Here is a 12,342-nt window from a genome sequence, read left to right on the forward strand (position 1 = left end):
ATTTAAAGTAAAATAAGGTTTAGTTATTTTTCTCAATTGAAGTGTTTTATATTTTTCATATCGGGGCCTTTTATAGCCGTAAGTAAAATAAGGTTTAGTTATTTTTCTCAATTGAATTGTTTTATATTTTTCATATCGGGGCCTTTTATAGCCGTAACGGTATGAGTTTTTCTCATTTTTGAAGGCCGTACGGTTGTCTATCATGCAATTTTTACATCGAGATGACCTTGAGGTCATTCCGATGTATTGCTATCGGCTAAATTTCAATTATGCAAATTAGTTTTGGGTTTTCAACCGATCTATTAAAATTATATATCCGCGGACATTATCTAGTGCAGAATAACATTCCTTATCGCTTGTTCTAAATTCTTTTTTTCAAAGGATACTCCAATAAAATATTTTTTTAAACACAAATTAACAATATGAAAATGTTTTGTCGTTAGATAAATATACAAAAGTAAAATATCATTGATAATATCTATGCACACATACCAAAAAATTGTGTAAAAGGTTGCGGAAGAATATCTCAAGAACGTTTTGCGACTGACACTCCCGGCAAGGACCGGTAACTCTGTAATTGTGAAAACTGATTTGTATCACTGCAATATAATAGTTCTTATGTTGCGGTTGAATTTTCTGTCATTTATTCATCATCCACGCACGAACTTGTCTCAGAAAAAAAAAACATATCTCTGTACATTAACCTGAGTTTCATGTATAGGTGTAATACCACCATTGATTTCCCCCTATAAGTCTTTATTAAATTTGCACTTTTCAAAAAATTGTGCAGAATTTATCTTTGTTTCAAATAAAGAAATACTTGGCATGGGTAAAGCTTTATCCTGTGCAGTACTATAGAAAAAAATCACATAACATTTCATTGCCGAACCATGTAAGCTTAAGTTTCCAAAATATTCTATAGAAACCCTAGATAAAAAAATAATGGTGGTCTGAAATACCAAAGACATATATTTATGACACAGAGAATGTTTAAATGCAATAAATAGGATCATTTACCTATAACTGTCAAATTCATGGGAACATTTTTTTCCGACCTATTTTCGTATACAACCGGTTGTGACGTACCATGATTTGGTGGTATGTCCTTTTGTCCATCCACAAGAACTTGCGGTCATGCGATGTTCAGTACTTCAGTACTTTGATTTTCTTTGTTGTGACTGAGATTTGACCTCTCTGTCCTGATCGATGTAATGTTTCAGTTATTGCTCTCACTATATTCAAATGCTGAGTTTACATATATCAATATGGCACATTATATACAAAGGGCGTGTGTCTTTATAGATTTTAAAACGTAGTATACATGGTGTAATTTGGTACCCCAAGGTTAAGATGAGTTTAAAATATGTTGAAAGGAACATATGAAGATCTCTGTTTCGATTTTCCTTTTTTTTCCAACTTTTTCAGTAATCATGGATAGTTTAGAATATGTACAGTAATCATGGATAGTTTAGAATATGTACAGTTCAAATCTTCTTTTTTTTTTTTATCTATGACTATCGACAATTATGAAAGACAATAGAACATTGCCATTTTGATGTTTGTGGACATGTTCGTAAAATATAACAACCATCAACGTCTTTGAGAGGTTGATTCAAACTATTTTCTTTCAGTAACATTATGTTTAACTAGAAAATTGGTTCGATTACAGCTTGTTCTGTTATTTTTTATATTAATGGACAAATTTCTAAATAATATCATTAAGTTCGTGCAATTTTCTATTGGTGTTCATAATTATTACTGTAAAAGTTAGCAATGTAACTGTATAGATCTAATTGAAAAGTGGTATAGAGAATTAAGTGGTTATCTAAGTTAACAAATAATAAGGCATAATTAAGAAAGAAACTATAATAAGGAAAAGTCGCCACAACAATAGTTTAAGTACGAAACCCAATGTACCTTTTCCAAGCATTCAATGAAATTCAAATGGTTTCAATGACAACTTCATGGCACTATAGCCAGATGGAAACTAAAAAACGAAAGACGTTTGTATACACGATATAAAAATTGAGGTTTTCTACTTTTTAAATATATAGGAACAAGCAAACGACTATTTAGACAGAAAGATACAAAGATACTACTGAAAGCAACAAGGTTTTCACTATGCTAAATAACCAGAAATCTGATACCATTCACTTTATGTCATGCATGTGAATAAATCCTGTTCTTTTTGATATTTGGATGTACATAAATATAGGAAGATGTGAGAACAGCATGTTTCATTTCTTCCATCTACTGCTTTTATAATCTGTTATACCTGTTGTCAAACATCGTGATAAAGTTTACTACCAGTAAGTTAAAATCTGTAACAACTGTTTCGATAAAACCTTTGGAATTCTTGAAGAAAAGTCTGTCTCCGTTAACAGTCATTCTTTTTATCGCTGATAATACATAGCCAGTTGATCTTAACCTTTTTCTATGATATTTACAACTAGAGGTTCAAAGGAGCCCATGTATCACTCTTTTGTGATTATGCATAAAAATATACAGAATATCTGATAAAGTTGCAAGTAAAAATTAACTCAAAAATAAATAAAATCTTCATTCAAGGCCAACAAATCCTTCAAAGTTTATGAGTCGGGGGCTAGGATGAAAAATTTTGTCCTGCATTTTTTTAGCTGTAATCTCTGTCTTGCCTTTTTATTTTCACTCTGTTCGGTCCTGCTTTTTTTTTTTAGTTTATTTTGACTTTTATTTACCTAAATTGTAGTCCTGACTTTTTTTTTTGCAAGTGTCTCATCCTGCCTTTTTTTTACTCAAAACTCCTGTCCTGCCTATTTTTTTTTCAAATTTCATCCTAGCTCATTCCTTTTGAGCAATACACTATGCTATTGAATATAAATCTCTTAAAAAAAAAATTTGAAGAAAAATTCTTTTTTTTTAATTTCTGAAATTTGAAATGAGAAATTTTTTACCCCACCCCATTTTTTTTCACCTCCCCCCATTCCTTATTCCAAAAATAATCTCAATTCAAATTTCTGATTAAGTTGGTAACAATAACTACTCATTTTTACTTAAGTATTAAAATATAAAATAACTTACAGTCATGGTTAAAATTAATATTAGTTAACAGTAACTTCTAGTAATCAAACATATATAAAGAAATTTTTCCATCACATACTGTTATTGCATATCGCAGACCCAAAAATCTCAAAGACATACTTGTGACATCAAAAGTAAAGAAACGAGAAACTTCTAAATTTGGGTGTTACAAACAATGCGGTAGAAGCAATTGTAAGTGCTGTAAAGCCTCCAACACTGACCACTCTTTCAGTAGCACAGTAACAAAGCAGCGATACAACCTCTATGTTACACCTAATTGCAAAACGGAAAATAGTATTTATATTCTTACTTGTGGAACTTGCAAGCTGCAGTTTGTTGGTGAAACAGAAACTAAATTCAACATCAGACTTAACAATCACCGGTTGTTCTATACAAAAGGAAGAAACTGTCCAATTACGAGACACCTCTTAAGAACAGGACATACTTTTGATAATATCCCCTTTCAAATAATTGAGGTACACCAAAATTGGGACTCCGAAAGGAGAAAACAGAGAGAAAGGTTCTGGATGCATCAGCTAAGTACTCTACCCAAAACCAAAGGAATAAATCATGAATTTCATTCTATTTAACTAAAACAACTATTTGTTTAGATTTAGAAATTGTTATGTACAATAAACGGCAAAAATATGTTTTATATAGACCATCAATCAATATATGTTAAATTTTTACACGAATTTTGTGTAGCTCAAGCTACAAAGATATTTTTCGTCATGCATCCGATTTCACCTAGATAGATGCACACGCCCGATGAAGCTAATTTGTTTAGCGAAATATTGCGTGAATAATATATAAAATATAACAACTAATTTTATAACACTCATTAGTGTGTTAAAGTTAAATTCTTAGACACTTATATATAATACTAGAACACACCCGTGATATCGCGGGTCCGTGACTGAATTAAAGTATATAACTATGCGCAAGCCTTATCTTAGTATTAGTACTGTCATCTGATAAAGTCATGGAGATTATAAGATACACAATTTTCTCTGCTTTCAAGTCTTTCTGTTTGAACCCGTCGAACTGGAACTTGTCAATTATTGGTAATATCAATTATTTGGAAAACAAAAGGTCCTGGAATGGAGTATTTTTTAATCAACAGCATTGTCCTATATTAGTTATAAATAAAGTTGAATTCTTTGATTCGCTGTTTTACGTCATGCCCGCTAACAAATTGAAACTTATTTTTAGTCCAGATTTTTAGTATTCGTAAAGTTATCTTAGAAAGTCTTACGGATTAAAATACTACAATAGGTAACAATTCGACAATTTAGTAGTGTCAACCCTGTGATTATGACCCGTGTATATAGCATATTAATCCTGAATACACCATTTGGTGGTGCGCCTGTCAGATGCGGAACGTACAGATAAGGTAATAGGTAACAGGTGATTATTCTATTGGTATCGGTATCGGACTCGACCCGGAAATTCCTAATTATTGGCAATATTAATTACGTGGAAAACAATAGGGCCTGGAGTGGTGTAATTTTTAATCTACACCTTTGTACTATATTAGTTGTATATAAAGTTGAATTCTTTGATTCGTCGTTTTTACGTGATGACGGCTGACAAATTGGACCTCGTAATTTTAGTATTATAGATATGTAACAGTATTCTTTAATTTTTAATTTGGAATTGGATTACCTCCCTTACACTGCTTTTAAATTGTCTAATTGTCCTTTTACCAGAAAAACCCTTGTTTTCCCCTTCTTTTTGCCCCTAATTTCTTAATGATTTGATCCATTACCCCTACAACCATCCCTTTGTAGTGTGGAAACTTGTGGTATAATTTCAGAGAGAATTATTCACTTAAGGCAGCAACCATTTGATTTTCTGGGGGGAGCTATGGTTTTTTTTTCTGGACAAATTTTTTTCGCGACAAGTCGAAAACATTTTTTTCTTTCAATTTTAGCATTACATATAGTGGCAGCTGAGGGTGAAACAAACAATTTTTTTTGTCTCAGAATCAAAAACAAATTATTTTTTTCTCCAAAAACTGGAAACAAACTTTTTTTTCCAAAAAAAACCATAGCCTCCCCCTCCCCCCCCCCCCAGAAAATCAAATGGTTGTTGCCTAAACACAAGTTATTGACTGAAAACTACAAAAATGCTTATTATGGCCCCTTTTTGGCCTCTCACTTATTGAAACTCCCCTTGGAGGAAGAACCCCAAAACTCAATTCCAGCCTTTCCAGTCTAGTAAGAAACTAGCTTATAGTATAATTTCAGAGAGATCCATGCACTTAAAGACAAGTTGTAGTCTGTAAACTAGAAAAATGCTTCTTTTTGGCCCCTTATTCCTAAATGTTCAGAGATATAAAACCCCAAACTGACACCAAGCCTTCCGTTCATTATATGGAACCTTGTGGTACAATGTCAGCAAGATCCATACAGTTAAACATAAGTTATTGTCCCGAAACTTCAAAAATGCTCGTTTTTGGCCCCTTTTTGGCCCTTAATTCCTAGACTGTTTGCCCTATAACCCTTAGAATAAATCCCAAACTTCTACTTAATGCTATGAACATTGTGGTACAATTTTCAAGTAATTGAAATACTTTTACACAACTTATTGTCATGAAACTAGATAAATGTATGTTTTAGGCCCCTTTGGGCCCCTAATTCCTAAACCAATGGGACCATAACCCCCAAAATCAATCTCAACCTTACTTTTGTGGTTATAAACGTTGTGTTAAAATTTTATTGATTTCTTTTTACTAATACTAAAGTTATTATCCCGTAACCATCCGTCTTCAGACGACGACTCGGTACCAATATCCCACGGCAATTTTTTTTGCATTTTTTGCGGTCGTATAAAAACAGACAAAACAAAAATACTTTACACTTAGCAATGAACCGTGAAAATGAAATCAAGGTCAAGTAAAACCTGGGCGACTGACATATAGATCGTAAAATATTTCCATACACCAAATATAGTTGACCTATTGCGTATAGTACTCGAAAAATAGACTAAAACACAAAAACTTTAACCACTGAACCATGAAAATGAGGTCAAGGTCAGGTGACACCGGCAAGTTGGACATGTACACCTTACAGTCCTGCCATACACCTAATAGTATCTGAGCTATGGACTTGACCATCAATACTTAACCTTGTTCACTGATCCATGAAATGAGGTCGAGGTCAAGTGAAAATTGTCTGACAGGCATGAGGACCTTGCAAGGTACGCACATACCAAATATACTTATCCTATTACTTATAATAAGAGAGAATTTAACATTACAAAAAATCATCACTTTTTTTTCAGGTAGTCACTGAACCATGAAAATGAGGTAAAGGACATTGGACATGTGACTGACGGAAAATTCTTAACATGAGGCATCGACATACAAAGTATGAAGCATCCTGGTCTTCCACCTTTTAAAATATATAACTTTTTAAGAAGTTAGCTAACGCCACCGGATCACTAATTCCTATGTCGATCTTTCTGCAACAAAAGTTGCAGGCTCGACAAAAATTTAAAAAATACTAATAAAACATGAAATAGAGGTCAAGGTCAGATGAACCATGCCAGGCAGACATTGAAAGCTTACAATCATTTCATACACCAAATATAGTATACCTATTGCATATAGTATAAAAAAAACAGACCAAAACACAAAAACTTAACTATAACCACTGAACCGTGAAAATGAGGTCAAGGTCAGATGACACCTGCCAGTTCGACCTTACAGTCCTTCCATACACCGAATATACTAGACCTATTGCTTATAGTATCTTTAGATATGGACTTGACCACCAAAACTTAACCTTGTTCACTGATCCATGCAATGAGGTTGAGTTCAAGTGAAAATTGTCCGACAGGCATGAGGACCTTGCAAGGTACGCACATACCAAATATACTTATCCTATTACTTATAATAAGAGAGAATTTAACATTACAAACAATCTTAACTTTTTTTCAAGTAGTCACTGAACCACGAAAATGAGGTAAAGGACATAGGACACGCAGTGGCGGATCCAGAAATTTTCATAAGTGGGGGCCCACTGACTGACCTAAGAGGGGGCCCGCTCCAGTCACGCTTCAGTGATTCTTTATATTATAAGCAACCAATTTTTTTCCCTAAAAGGGGGAGGACTGGGCCCCCTGGCCCCCTCCCCCTAAATCCGCCTCTGACACGTGACTGACGGAAACTTTGTAACATGAGGCATCTATATACAAAGTATGAAGCATCCAGGTCTTCCACCTTTTAAAATATATAGCTTTTAAGAAGTTAGCTAACATTGCCAGATCACTATCCCTATGCCGAGCTTTCTGCAACAAAAGTTGCAGGCTCAACAAAAACTAAAAATTTATTAATGAACCATAAAAAAGAGGTCATATCAGATGAACCATTCCAGGCAGACATGGAAAGCTTACAATCCTTCCATACAACAAAAAAGTTTACCTATTGCATATAGTTAAAGAAAAACAGACCAAAACACAAAAACTGAACACTGAGAAATGAACCGTGAAAATGAGGTCAAGGTCAAATAAAACATGCAAGACTGAAGTATTACCATACACAAAATATCGGTTACCTATTACAAATAATATTAGAAAAAAAAAACAACTCAAAAACTTAACTTTCACCACTGAACCATATATTAAAATTATGTCAAGGTCAGATGACACCTGCCAGTTGGACTTATACACCTTACAATCATTCCATACACCAAGTAAAGTAAACCTATTGCAAACTGTAAGAAAACCAGATCAAAACACAACCAGATGCTCCACAGGGCGCAGCTTTATACGACCACAGACGTTGAACCCTGAACGGTTGGGGCAAGTATGGACACAACATTCAAGCTGGATTCAGCTCTAAATTTTTTTTTCATTTTTATTATTTATAACTTCCAATTTACAACATAACATACATAAATATAATAGCAATATATAATATATAAATCTATAGATATTATCTAATAATACATCTTTCTATTAGGAAGCCATTTTTTTTTTTTTTTTTTTAAATATACAAATGTAAGATAAAGAGTAAAGCAGTTTGAACACCAGAGAGAGAGAGATAGAAAGAGAGTGAGAGAGAATAGTGTGGTGAGTTTTCAATATAATTCATCTAGCTCTAAATTTGGATTGTGATTAAATAGTTGACACAACATAGGTTTCTGACACAGAATGAATGTGGTCTAATGAACTAATGAAAAAATTTTTTTTGCCTTTGAGCAATTCACTATGCTGTTGAATATTAATCCACTCAAAAAAATGTTAGAAGACTTTTTCTTTTTATTTATGAAATCTGAAATGAGAAAAATAGAACCCCTCCTCCCCAATTTTTTTTTCACATGCCCCTTTCCCTTATTCCAAAACTGATCTTAATTCAAATTTCTAATGGAGTTTGCAACAATAACTACTCATTTAAATACATATTAAAATGTAAAAAAGTGCTTGTTATCGCTGAATGGTAAAGATTGTTTTAATTTATCAGTTGGTAGTAAAAGTGAATATACATTGTATATTGTATAAAGCAATGATTTAAGTTGATTCAACTACTATTCTGGACAAAGAAAGATAACTCCAATTGAAAATATGAAAATTTCTTGCTATTGCACAATATTGTGCAATTAGATATTTCTTGCTATTGCGCAATACTGTGCAATTGAAAATATTTGCTATTGCACAATACTGTGCAATTGAAGATTTCTTGCTATTGCACAATACTGTGCAATTGAAAATTTCTTGCTATTGCACAATACTGTGCAATTGAAGATTTCTTGCTATTGCTGAATACTGTGCAATTGAAAATTTCTTGCTATTGCACAATACTTAATATAATAATTTTGGATCCTGATTTGGACCAACTTGAAAACTGGGCCCATAATCAAAAATCTAAGTACATGTTTAGATTCAGGATATCAAAGAAGCCCACAAATTCAATTTTTGTTAAAATCAAACTTAGTTTAATTTTGGACCCTTTGGACTTTAATGTAGACCAATTTGAAAACGAGACCAAAAATTAAGAATCTACATACACAGTTAGATTTGGCATATCAAAGAACCCCAATTATTCAATTTTTGATGAAATCAAACAATGTTTAATTTTGGGCCCCGATTTGGACCAACTAGAAACTGGGCCAATAATAAAAAATCTAAGTACATTTTTAGATTCATCAAACAAAAGAACCCCAAGGATTCAATTTTTGTTAAAATCAAACTACCGTTAATTTTGGACCCTTTGGACCTAAATGTAGACCAATTTGAAAACCGGACCAAAAATTAAGAATCTACATACACAGTTAGATTCGGCATATCAAAGAACCCCAATTATTCAATTTTTGATGAAATCAAACAAAGTTTAATTTTGGACGATTTGGGCCCCTTATTCCTAAACTGTTGGGACCAAAACTCCAAAAATCAATCCCAACCTTCTTTTTATGGTCATAAACCTTGCATTTAAATTTCATAGATTTCTAGTTACTTATACTAAAGTTATGGTGCAAAAACCAAGAAAAATGCTTATTTGGGCCCCTTTTTGGCCCTTAATTCCTAAACTGTTGAGACCTCAACTCCCAAGATCAATCCCAACCTCCCTTTTGTGGTCATAAACCTTGTGTTTAAATTTCATTGATTTCTATTCACTTATACTAAAGTTATTGTGTGAAAACCAAGAATAATGCTTATTTGGGCCCTTTTTTGGCCCCTAATTCCTACACAGTTGGAACCAAAACTCCCAAAATCAATCCCAACCTTCCTTTTGTGGTCATAAACTTTGTGTCAAAATATCATTGATTTCTATTTACTTAAACTTAAGTTATAGTGCGAAAACCAAAAGTATTCGGAAGATGACGACGATGATGACGACGCCAACGACGCTGACGCCAACGTGATACCAATATACGACCAAAAAATTTTCAATTTTTGCGGTTGTATAAAAACCTTACTATAGCCACTGAACCATGACAATGAGGTCAAGGTCAGATGACACCTGCCATTTGGACATGTACATCTTACACCAAATATACCAGACCTATTGCTTATAGTATCTGAGATATGGACTTGACCACCAAAACTTAACCTTGTTCACTGATCCATAAAATGAGGTCGAGGTCAAGTGAAAAATGTCTGATGGGCATGAGGACCTTGCAAGGTACACACATACAAAATATAGTTATCATATTTCTCATGAAGTTAGCCAATACTGCCCCCGCTGTAGCTGCCAGATCACTATCCCTATGTCAAGCTTTCTGTGACAAAAGTTGCAGGCTCAACAAAAATGATTTTTCAAGGGTAATAACTTTTTAAAGAAGTCAGATGATAATTTCTGCCTTATTGACTCATTTGTAGATCCTATTTTGCTGAACATATTTGCTTTTTACAAATTCTCTCTATGAAATCAGTAACATTTCTATATTAAGGGCAGTATTATAATTCCCGTAAGGACTTCAATTGGCGATTCATTCTCGTAAACTTATTTGTAGATTATCTTTGATTTCCATTTCTTTTTTTAAAGATTGTAACTACAGGTTACTTAAAAACTTGATCTCATTGTTTTTGGACATTTTTACTGATAAAAATTTCTCTCATTTGTTCAAAAAAATTACCTTTCAGAGGCTATAACTGTAAAACTAGTTGTCAGAGTTTTTGCAATGATTTCAGGAGACTGACCTTGACCTGCTGATCAATTCTAATCATGTCAGATTTACTCTAACCGCTTTAATATTGAGTAAAAGAAAAAAAAAAACATTTTAGGGGCAACAATTCTAAAATGGGTACGGTAGTCTGAATTTCTGAAAATATTACAGAAGATATCCTCAACTTGACCTGATGATAATTTTTATCGTCCTTCCCTCCGCCTATATCACCCTGCTCTGTTGCTCCGTAATTCTCGTATCAAGACTTCCAAACGAGACCAGGCATTATCAGCGACGTCACAATGTGAGAGGAGAAGTTATCAGCGACGTCACAATGCGAGAGGAGACGTTATCAAGCTTGCTTTTGTCAAGCGTAAAACTGTCTTAGGGAGAAAGAAACAACCAGTAATAGAACAATAAAAAGATAATCAGGTTTTCTTTGTATAGATATCGTAAAATATCAGCCGCTCGACACAATGTGAAACTTTTTTAGCTCGTTCGCTACGCTCACTCGCCAAAATGGTTCACATTGTGGCTCGCGGCTGATATTTTACGATATCAATGTGTAGAAAACCCGATAATCTATACTTATCTTTTCAGGTTTATAATTACTTCTTCACTTTAGGAAATATACAGGTATATTAATAAAACAATTAACCCCTATTTTTCTATTGTTTGCAACATCAGCTATGTTCGTTGAATGATCAAAATCAAAGATACAAATTTAAAAACAAAATTACCAGAAAAAACATTCAGGTAAAGATTAAAAGTTTTAAATTTTAGGCAAGAAGTTTTAGATATATTTAAATATTTTTGAAGATTACTTAATCAGAAGGAAGACAGCAAGCAATGGCATAATCTCAATTGGAATTAGCTTTAAGCCCAGATGAGTGATGTTTCATTAATTGGACAAAACCTTTCAGTAAGCCAAATACAGGGATTAATTGTGAAAGTAAAAATCTGTTAAAGGGAATTTAACACCAAGCTTTTAATGTTATTTAATAAAAAAAAATCAAACAAATTAGAATTTGCTTTCAACTTTAATAGACTTATTGATATAGTTTAAACTATACTACAGTTGTTCAATCATTGATACTGATATTATGTTAGAATTAACTTCCCATTTTAAGCAAGACTAAAGGAGAGGGAAAAGATACCAAAGGGACACTCAAACTTATAAGTTGAAAAAAAACCTGATAACAGCATGGCTAAAAAACAAAAAGACCATAAGACAAACAAAAGTGAACAAAATATAACATATAGAACTATGGACTGAGCAACACGACCACACCTAAAATTGATCCTACTCCACATGTAGCACCTGCCTTGTAACATATTGGAATCGGTAGTTCCCATCCTGGAAAAGGGGAAAGGATTAAATTAGGAACATATCCTCTATCATCTGTAAAACTGGATATTTCAGAACTTCTGAGAAAGAAAGAAAAGAAGTTGGCAGTACAACCAACTTGTGATAGCATCTGTGAAAATTATGACGGGATGAATTCAACTTCACCACTTGGACCTTTTGGTTTAATACCTTCCTTGTAAGTCAAGAGGTGAGGCACCCTTAACTGTATCTGTTTTATCTTTTATCTTTAGTTCAATGGGATAGAATGTGTTTAACATAGTCAACATCTTTTCTAATGATATAAATACATCATCTATTTAGCGG

The sequence above is a fragment of the Mytilus galloprovincialis genome, chromosome 5, assembly GCF_965363235.1.
Source record: "Mytilus galloprovincialis chromosome 5, xbMytGall1.hap1.1, whole genome shotgun sequence".
Lineage (NCBI taxonomy): Eukaryota > Metazoa > Mollusca > Bivalvia > Mytilida > Mytilidae > Mytilus > Mytilus galloprovincialis.